Below are 8902 nucleotides of genomic sequence, written 5' to 3' on the forward strand. Positions count from 1 at the left end.
AAAATTAAAATTAAATATATATTTCCTTTACAAACAAAAAAAAATGATAATAAACAAAACTATTTCGCTTTTTTTTTATTTTATTTTGGAAAAGAATCGAAAGAAAATAGTATAAGATTAAATATGCATAGCATAGATTAAATTGGCTCTTTCAATTTTTAGTTCACATCTACATCGTTCATTTTGTCTCATGTTGCATTGAAAGTAGAACTTTTAGAAAAAAAAGAAAAATATGAAAATCAAACTTGCTTCAAAAGTTTGCTTAGATATTGGGGACAATTGACGAAGTTCGGGTTATCAATCTATCCTATTTTTCTCATAAGAAAATTTCCAAAGCCCAAAAAATCATTCAACCCTAAAAACCTCGACTTAAGCCCAACGCAAAACCATTCCAAAATGCTAAGGATTCCTATGAAAATCTCATATGAAGTAGTCAATTACTGAATGTTGCCTTGAAGATGGGGTGTTTAGAAAATTTTATTTCATTAAGTTTCTTTGTACGAATCTTTAACTCGCAATAATAATGAGATCAAAGAAAAGAGTAAAAAATATATATCACTAAAAATGGGACCTTAAATATAAATAGTCAAACCTAAACTTTACTTAGATGTTGGGGAGTCAGGGTGGTCTCATTATATCTAAGGAACCGATTTCAAATTTTCATTTCATCATCTTGCATAGCATCCATTGGCATACATGCATCTATCCATTATTGTTTGTACTAGTTTCATATATTTATACCCTTAATAATCATTTGCTAGATAATTGTACCATCATTAGTTCTTTCAAATAAAAATGTTTTTTTTTTAAATATAGTTTAAAAATGTGAAATTATAGAATAAAACAAAAGTAGCTTTCCGAGGGTCACCAACAATTGTTTAAAGATTACTAAATCTATCTTTAAAGATTATTTATTTGAGCTTAAATGAAAGTCCAATTGTTGTTTTTAAAGTTAACTTATTCAATTTGGACATAATACAATTTTGATAATATTGGTTTTGAGAAATAGATTAACTTAAGAAATTTGTTTTGCAAGAATAAAGTTTTTCCAACATTGAAATTGTTTTATTTTTCTGTATTAATTCATAAAGTTTTAATATTTGAATTTTATATGGTTGGAAAGCTTTTTGAGTCTACTTTCTAATGGATTAAACAAAATCTAAATCTAAATTTTCTAAGAAAAGATTTTGAATTTTTACTAGAGACTCTGCAGTTGTTTAAAAACTGCACAAAGGGTAGTTTGAAAATTCACTATAATTCATACGCAATGAATTAGGTGATGATTTCACATGGATAGAAAGCCCTTTAAGTCTAGTTTTTAAATCTTCAAACAGTTTGTGATTTGGATTTGTATAACTCAATATATTATCAAATTAGTAAGTAGAGTGCATAACAAAAAACAACCACTCAGCTTAGATAGGATCGATTCCTTTAAAGAAGGGATCGATTGATTTTTTACTTAGAAGCAAACTTTGTGTTGAAATGGCAAGAAGGGATCAATCACCCTATGTAGGAAATCGATCACCTCTTTGAACCAATCAATCCTCTACATAAAGGGATCAATCGGGTCATGATTTTCAAAGGCGTAAATGGCACAAAACTTGAACCAATCGATCCCCCAATGGAAGGGATCGATCGGGTCAACCTTAAAGCAACTCCAATGGCTAGTTCTCAAGCTTTCAACGGTTATTATCTTCATCCAAAGCCTCCCCAATGGCTACCTCTTCAATTTCTCTATATATTGGCCACTCCAACACACCAAGGAGGTTGATGAATCAAGAGAGCAAGATCAAACAAGTCATATTTTCATTCTCTCAAAGAAATCAAGAGTTTTAGACTTAAATTCAATATCCTTTGTATTTCTTGTATCCAAAATATTGTTGTGTATCATTCATCATTTTCTTTGTACTTTATTAGGTAAACACTCAACCTTGAGAGGTATTTTAGTTTGTAAAAATTATTTGGGTTATCTTGTAGACAAGAGGTGAGGTATCCTCTTGATATTGTAAGGGTAGAGGTTGCTATCTAAACCTTGAGAAAAAGATAAAGATTTTGTACAAGATAGGTTTGTATCTTATAAGAGTTTTTTTTCAATTAGTGGATTGAAGCCTTTGTGTGAACAATCAAGAGAGAGAACATAAGTGCTTTATGGAGAAGGAACAAACCTATATAAATCACTGTATTTGATTTTTTTATCCCTATCTCCTTACAATTTATTGTTGTTTATATTTGATTTTAGGTCCATTAATTGTAATTGTTTGCATTATATTTTCATAAAAAATGGTTATTGTTTTAATTTCTATTAAATTATATTGAAATCATTTGTTTGGTAAGAATTTGGAGAAATCAAATTCACCCCCCTCTTAGATCACCATATCACTGATAAAGATAACATAATGTTATAATAAATCTTAGATGAAAAGAATTATCTTTAAATTTTGCTTAGATGTTGGAGAATTTTAAGATAATTCTTTAACCTAAAGATTTTTGCAATGTTCCAAAATAAAAGACTATAAAATCTATTTTATTTTTCAAAAAATAAGGGAAATTATAATTAAATTTCAAATTGAAACCATTTTATCCAGCCTTGAAGATAATGCATGATTAATTAGTACCAAATTTCGTGGATGCTATGGGGGTGCTAATCCTTCTCCATGCATAATTGACTTCCGAACCTAATTTTATTTTTGTAGACCAAAATTATCTTTTTGATAAATTTTAAACTCATTTTACTACTTTATTAAAGAGATAAACTTTTGGGTGGCTAATCATACCTTAAAAAAGATTGGCTGCGACTTCTTTCATTTTTCTTGATTATAAAATTAAATGTCTAGTGGTCCTAAAATCGTTATAATAGCTTGGCGAATCCACTAGGGACTTTTTTTTAGAGTCAAGCAAAAAATTAATCAGACGTTATCCGAATTGTTGAATTTTACAGTTTTAGTTTATATTTAATTTTAATTCCCTTCATTTTAATTCTTTTAAAAAACATTGCATGTTAGTATCATACCTTGATTTTGTCATTCGTTTTTCTCTTATATTGTTTGATTGATATATCTCTTTGCACACACTCTGCATAGGCATGCATAGACTCTAAACCCAAGCTCTGTTTCTATTATAAAGAAGTTAAATAGCTATATTCTCGTGAGGTGATAACCTCTACATTTGCTAGCAAAATACTTTCACTTAGATTAAACTCTTTACGTTTGTAGCCTATCATAGGTGAGGGTCGAGGTGCCTTACTAGTCTATAATGGATGATGATGTGAGGAACAATCTAGGAAGTTTTAGATATGTAAATTCCCAACACAACATATAGTGAACCTTAATAGACCAATCTTTGGAAAAGCTATGCCGACCTTTTTCATAGAATTACCTAAATTAGCACACATGAAAAATACTCTGATGCTACCTTTATGGGTCAAAATAATCGAAAAGAAATTTACTTTAAAAGAAAGAAGAAGAAAAAATGCTTCTAATAAAAATTTTTTATACTGTTCAATTTGTCTAATGTTTGTTTAAGAATTGCATCTTCAAAAAATGTTTTGTTCATATTTTTCAAAGAGAAAAAAAAGAAAAGAAATGCAAAAATTATGAAAGAAAAAACAAACATAAGTAATTTTTCTTAATTTCTTTATTACCTAAATAAGAAGTAATAGCATGAAAAAGAAAAGTATGAAAAAAAAAGATTTTACCTTTTTTACTTTAACCAAAATTTCTTTTGAATGAATTTAGAATTGAGTTTATTTGTATTTTCAATGTACCCTCACTTTAAAAAAAAAAAAATTTTGGAACTGGCCAAGTAGACTAATGGGCCTTGCAAAAAAATGATTTGGTAAAAGTTCAAAAATAATAAAAAAAAAAACAAACATAATTTTTTTCAAAAAAAAGATAACAGAAAGTTTTTCTTAAATTATTTGTTGGCTAATAAAAATAAAAATAAAAACTTTTGAATCCTGATCATTCCATGTGAAATAAAAAGAATATATGTGTGTTTTTAAATTTTGCCCATTTTAGAAAAATTTAACAAAAAGTCAACATTGTCTAATTCCTCGTATTTCATTTAATCCTATTTGTATACATTCTCATGTTTTTGGAGTTGGAAAAATTAAAATGATACATGCACTTCGTTTCATGCATATATTAATAGATAATATGTATATTTTATCTCATGCACATCTTAATTAGGTAGTACATGCATTCTATATCATGCATATCTTAATAGATAGTACATGTATTCCATCTTACGCATGTCTTAATGGTAGTGTCAAATTTGTTGGGTTTGCATAATACATGCATTGCATTTCATGTAAGCATAACTTGTCATACGTATGGTATACCAATGCATTACATATAAGTGTATTTCATCGGTCATACATCTGATTACTCATGTGATATGTCATTATATTTTATGCTTATGCATTCATAAGTGATATGATTTTAAACTTACATTATACACACATTGTATTTCATACAAACATAAAATGAAATAAGACATTAAATTCATGCATACACGTTCATAAGTTTTATGTTATACATATATTGCATTTTATACAAATTTGTCTCATCATTCCTTTCATGTACATATATTCAGAAATGGTACAATTACCATCATACTATATAATAGATACACTTCATTTTATGTAAATATGATTGGTTATTTGATGTATAGACACATATAAATAATGTGAGTCTCATCAAACTCAAATGCTATATGCATCGCATTTTAAGGAAAATATGCATCATCCTTATCGCACACACATTCACAAATTCATCATGAAAATTTCATGTCATCCATACATTTATTTAATTTTTCTCTATGATATCCCATCATTTGTTGAATAAAGAGTGCTCCCATAGGTAAAAAAAAATTTTCTAAAGTTCTTACGAAGGAATATCATGATCATAGAAATTTGATAAAGCCCAATTCGTCTTCTAGCTAGCTTTTTCAGCTAGTTTACTTCCTTTTGTCTAAGTTTAACAAGAACTTTGAAAAGTTGAATATTAGAAAGGATTAAACATGCCTTACTGAATGGGTCTAAAAAGAAAAACAACATTATGGAATTAAAAGCATAATCATTGATCATATATGACCTCTGGTCTTTATAGTATTGTACATCATTTTGTTTCTGAAATTCTTGAAAGTGGACTATTGTTCCTTTAAAAAAGGATGAATTTTAATTTTCAAACTTTGTAAATAATAACACATTGACTGGTTAGAATGGATTTGTAAATATTGCTTTTTATATACTTTCTAACTTTTGTTTGAGACAAATTCAAAATAAATTGATTTGTAAAACATCATATAAGCAATTTTCAAGATCATAAAAGAAAACTAGGATAAAAAGGAAGCAAAAATTTTGGAAAAGTAGATTTTTTTGAAAACAAAAAGAAAAGGAAAAAGGAAAAATCCATAAAAAGTGACAAGAGTTTTGAAATAATTGGTGATCACTATTAGAAATAAACCTATCCAGTTCTTCACACCCTTCTTCAAATATTCTCACGTTCCAAACCACTTGCATGATTTCACTAATCAGGCTTAATCCCTTATGGAACATGATCTTGAATTCGTAACCCTTATCTTCACTTGATAATGTCCCTAAGTGATGAACAATGAGATAATTGATTTACAAAAAAGAATAAAAACTTCTTGAACTTTTAGAAAACCAAGCAAATATGATATTGTTTTTATCTAGATGTTGGTAATTTGATGTCAAGACTATGCCAGAGTCCCAAATTTGCCAAAACCAAAATACCCAAATTTCATCAAATGACCTCAAACACATAAAGGTCCCAACTCTTACCTTACTTTATTCCATGTTTTAGGGTAAATCAACCAAAAGAACAAATCACCCATTACCCTTTAGACAACTTGATTTGTGCCACAACTGTCTCTTTTATTAAATGACACAAATGATTTAAAACCCATTTTTGGTTTATCAACATCATTGTTATTTGAAGGGTCACATTGAAATGGGATGTTTTCCACGAATCATTTTCGACAAAGTGGATTGATGTGTAAGTTATGAGGGGCATGTAAAAAAAAAAACAAAAAATGATTGTGGCATCATGCATCTTAGAAGTTTAATAAATCCAAACAAAAACTTGAAAAATTAAAACAAAAAAAACCCAAAAGTTTGTAAAGGAAACCAAAAGAAGCCAAAATAAAAACAAAACCAAAAGAGAAATTTGAAAAAACAAAAAATCCTAAAAAAATTTGAAAAAAAATCTTTCTTTGAATTCTTTTTCTTGAAAGAAATTTTTCTTCAACTTAAGTGATCATGCTTAAGATGACATATGACTATCTTTCATTATCCTTTCATAAACAAGAAAATTATTCCTTTGCTACCTTTTTAAGCCAAATGAATTATTTCTCAAAAAACCTTAACTAAGTACCACCCCCTATATTAGGGGCAAAGAAAGGACATATTCAAAAATCACATATGACGAGGTCTTATTCTAGGCATAAGGAAATAACCTTACATGATTAAGGGTAAATATTTTATAAAATGAGTTCCCAAAAAGTTTTGAACCCATAAAATCATAAGTGGATGTATGCAAAGAAAAATAAAGAAAAAAAGGTAAAAAAAAAAGGCAAGAGAAAAAAAAGTAAAATAAAAAAAAAGAAAATGATGATTGAATGGAAAATGTAGAAAATGAAAAAAAAATCCCAAAAGGAAACCTATATATGAGGTGAAATGATCTTTGGTTTAATCACCCTTAAATACATTTTGGGCCCATTTATCCTTTCCTTTTGAAACTTGAATTTGGCTTACATTACGTCTTTAAAAAATTTCATATTGGATCAAACATGAATGCTTAAATTGAGAAGCTTTTCTTTGAGAAACCATTATAAAATTTATGAATCATTTGCTCTCTTTCATTTCTAAGATACTTATTTGATTTATTAACTCATTTTGGATAAAATTAAAACTCTAAAGTATATGGTAAAATGATCAACAAAAAGAAAAAAGAAATAAGGCTCTAGGGTGAAACCCAAAAGGGTATTCTAGAGCAAGGTTGAAAGTAATGAAACCAATCATATGCTTAGAAAGTAAGAGAAACCAATATGAAGCCACCCAAATTTTTGAAAGATCTAAGAATGTTGATGCACTATAAGTTTGAAATCCATCAAAGGATTAATTTTGAAAATTTAAGCATTTTCTCTCAATCCTAAACAACCTTTCAAAATTTTGAGCCTATCATAGCTAATCTTAATATTAATCAAAATGTCACATTTAGAAACTAAAGAAAGTGTCAAACATGTTGGGTTTTCTAGGGATTTTTGCTTTTTAGAAATTATGTCTCATTTGTAAGTCCAGATAAAAAGTATGCATCTTTTTTGCTTCCCTTCAAATGGTGATTCTTTCTTAAATGAATTGAAACCTTGGCATATTGAACCGTTCGATCCATTGCTATCTCTTTCATTTCTAATAGGGAAGACCAATTTTCAAAAGACTCTAAAGTCATATTTGTTTGGACATTTTATTGTTTATGACCATAGAAACTTAATTATGTAGGGTAATTTTGTTGATCATTTTAAAAATTTTTGAAAGATTAAACATGCATTTTTGTGAAAAATGAGAAAATCGTGCTTGGGTGTGAAAGAAAATTATTGAATTGTGAGAACTTTCAAATTGGTTTGGATTCAATAAAGAAAAATTTTTTTGTTGAAGAATTAAGGACAAAGAAAAAAAATATTTGAACTAATTTTATAGGCGCTGTAAAGGTACTAATTCTTTCTTACACATAACTGACTCCTGAATCTAATTTTATTTTCATAGACCGAAAGTATTTTTTTAATAAACTTTAAATCCATTTTGCTATTTTATTAAAGAGATAAAATTTTTCTGTGGCCAATCACATTCTAAAAAAGATTGGTGACAACTTCCTATGTTTTCAATAATTTAAATTTTTACGTCTAGCGATGGAGTCTTCAGACCAATAAGTTATGACAAATCTCAATAAATAATTTTCAAATCTTGAAAACAAAATCACAATCTAAAAAAAATCATTAAAAAATCCACATTAAATAACAAAAATAAATAAAACTATTTTGGGCCTCTTTTTTATTTGGGCTTAAAATTCAATGGCATAATTAAAACCCTAATATCAAATTAAAGCTTGAAGCCTAATAATATCGATAAGACTTCGAATAAAATTGAGTGTTTACAACTAAACAATAAGATAATCAAAGAACAATTAGGTATTATGTTGTCCCAAATTAGATGGCTTCTAACCTAGCATTAGAAGATCGACCATTTAGGCTAATAACTTTGAATTGAAGCCATCTATTGTTAACATAATTTAGAATTCAGTTCAATTTAGTGGGTTACTAGTGATGACCCTAATTTACACTTGTCTAATTTTATGGAAATTTGTGATACTTTTAAATATAATGGTGTGACTAATGATGCCATTTGATTAAGACTTTTTTATGTATCTCTTAGGGATAAAAAAAAGAGTTGGCTAATTTCTTTTTTATTAAGCTCCATCACTACATAGGATAACCTTGTTCAAAGGTTTCTAGCAAGATTCTTCTCATTGGCTAAAACCACTAAGCTGAGGAATGACATTATTACACTCTAACAATGTGGGGCCAAATCCTCATATGATGCATGGGAGAGATACAAGGAATTAGTAAGGAGATATTTACACCATTGTTTGCCTAAGGGATTGTAAGTCTAAATATTCTACAATGGGTTGGTGGGGAAAGCTAGAACTACATTTAATGTTATTGCTAGTAGAGCCTCAATGAGCAAATCAATTGATGAAGCTTACAATTTGGTAGAGAAGATGGGCATGAACAATTATGAATGGTAAAATGAAATGTTAGTGCCTAAAAAAATAGCTGGGTGATATAAGCTTGATGATTTAACAACCCTTATTTCCTAAGATATTGT

General features: G+C 28.2%; 1 non-coding gene across 1 annotated transcript; it reads right to left on the bottom strand.

Moving 5' to 3' along the window:
- Positions 1-8558: 8558 nt before the first annotated feature.
- LOC149511375 (small nucleolar RNA R71) lies at positions 8559-8665 on the bottom strand. The gene has a single exon (XR_016334456.1). It is a non-coding gene; the product is annotated as a small nucleolar RNA R71 (small nucleolar RNA).
- Positions 8666-8902: the final 237 nt, after the last annotated feature.

The sequence above is a fragment of the Durio zibethinus genome, chromosome 26, assembly GCF_047325235.1.
Source record: "Durio zibethinus cultivar Kanyao isolate XHJ-2024 chromosome 26, ASM4732523v1, whole genome shotgun sequence".
NCBI classification, from domain to species: domain Eukaryota; kingdom Viridiplantae; phylum Streptophyta; class Magnoliopsida; order Malvales; family Malvaceae; genus Durio; species Durio zibethinus.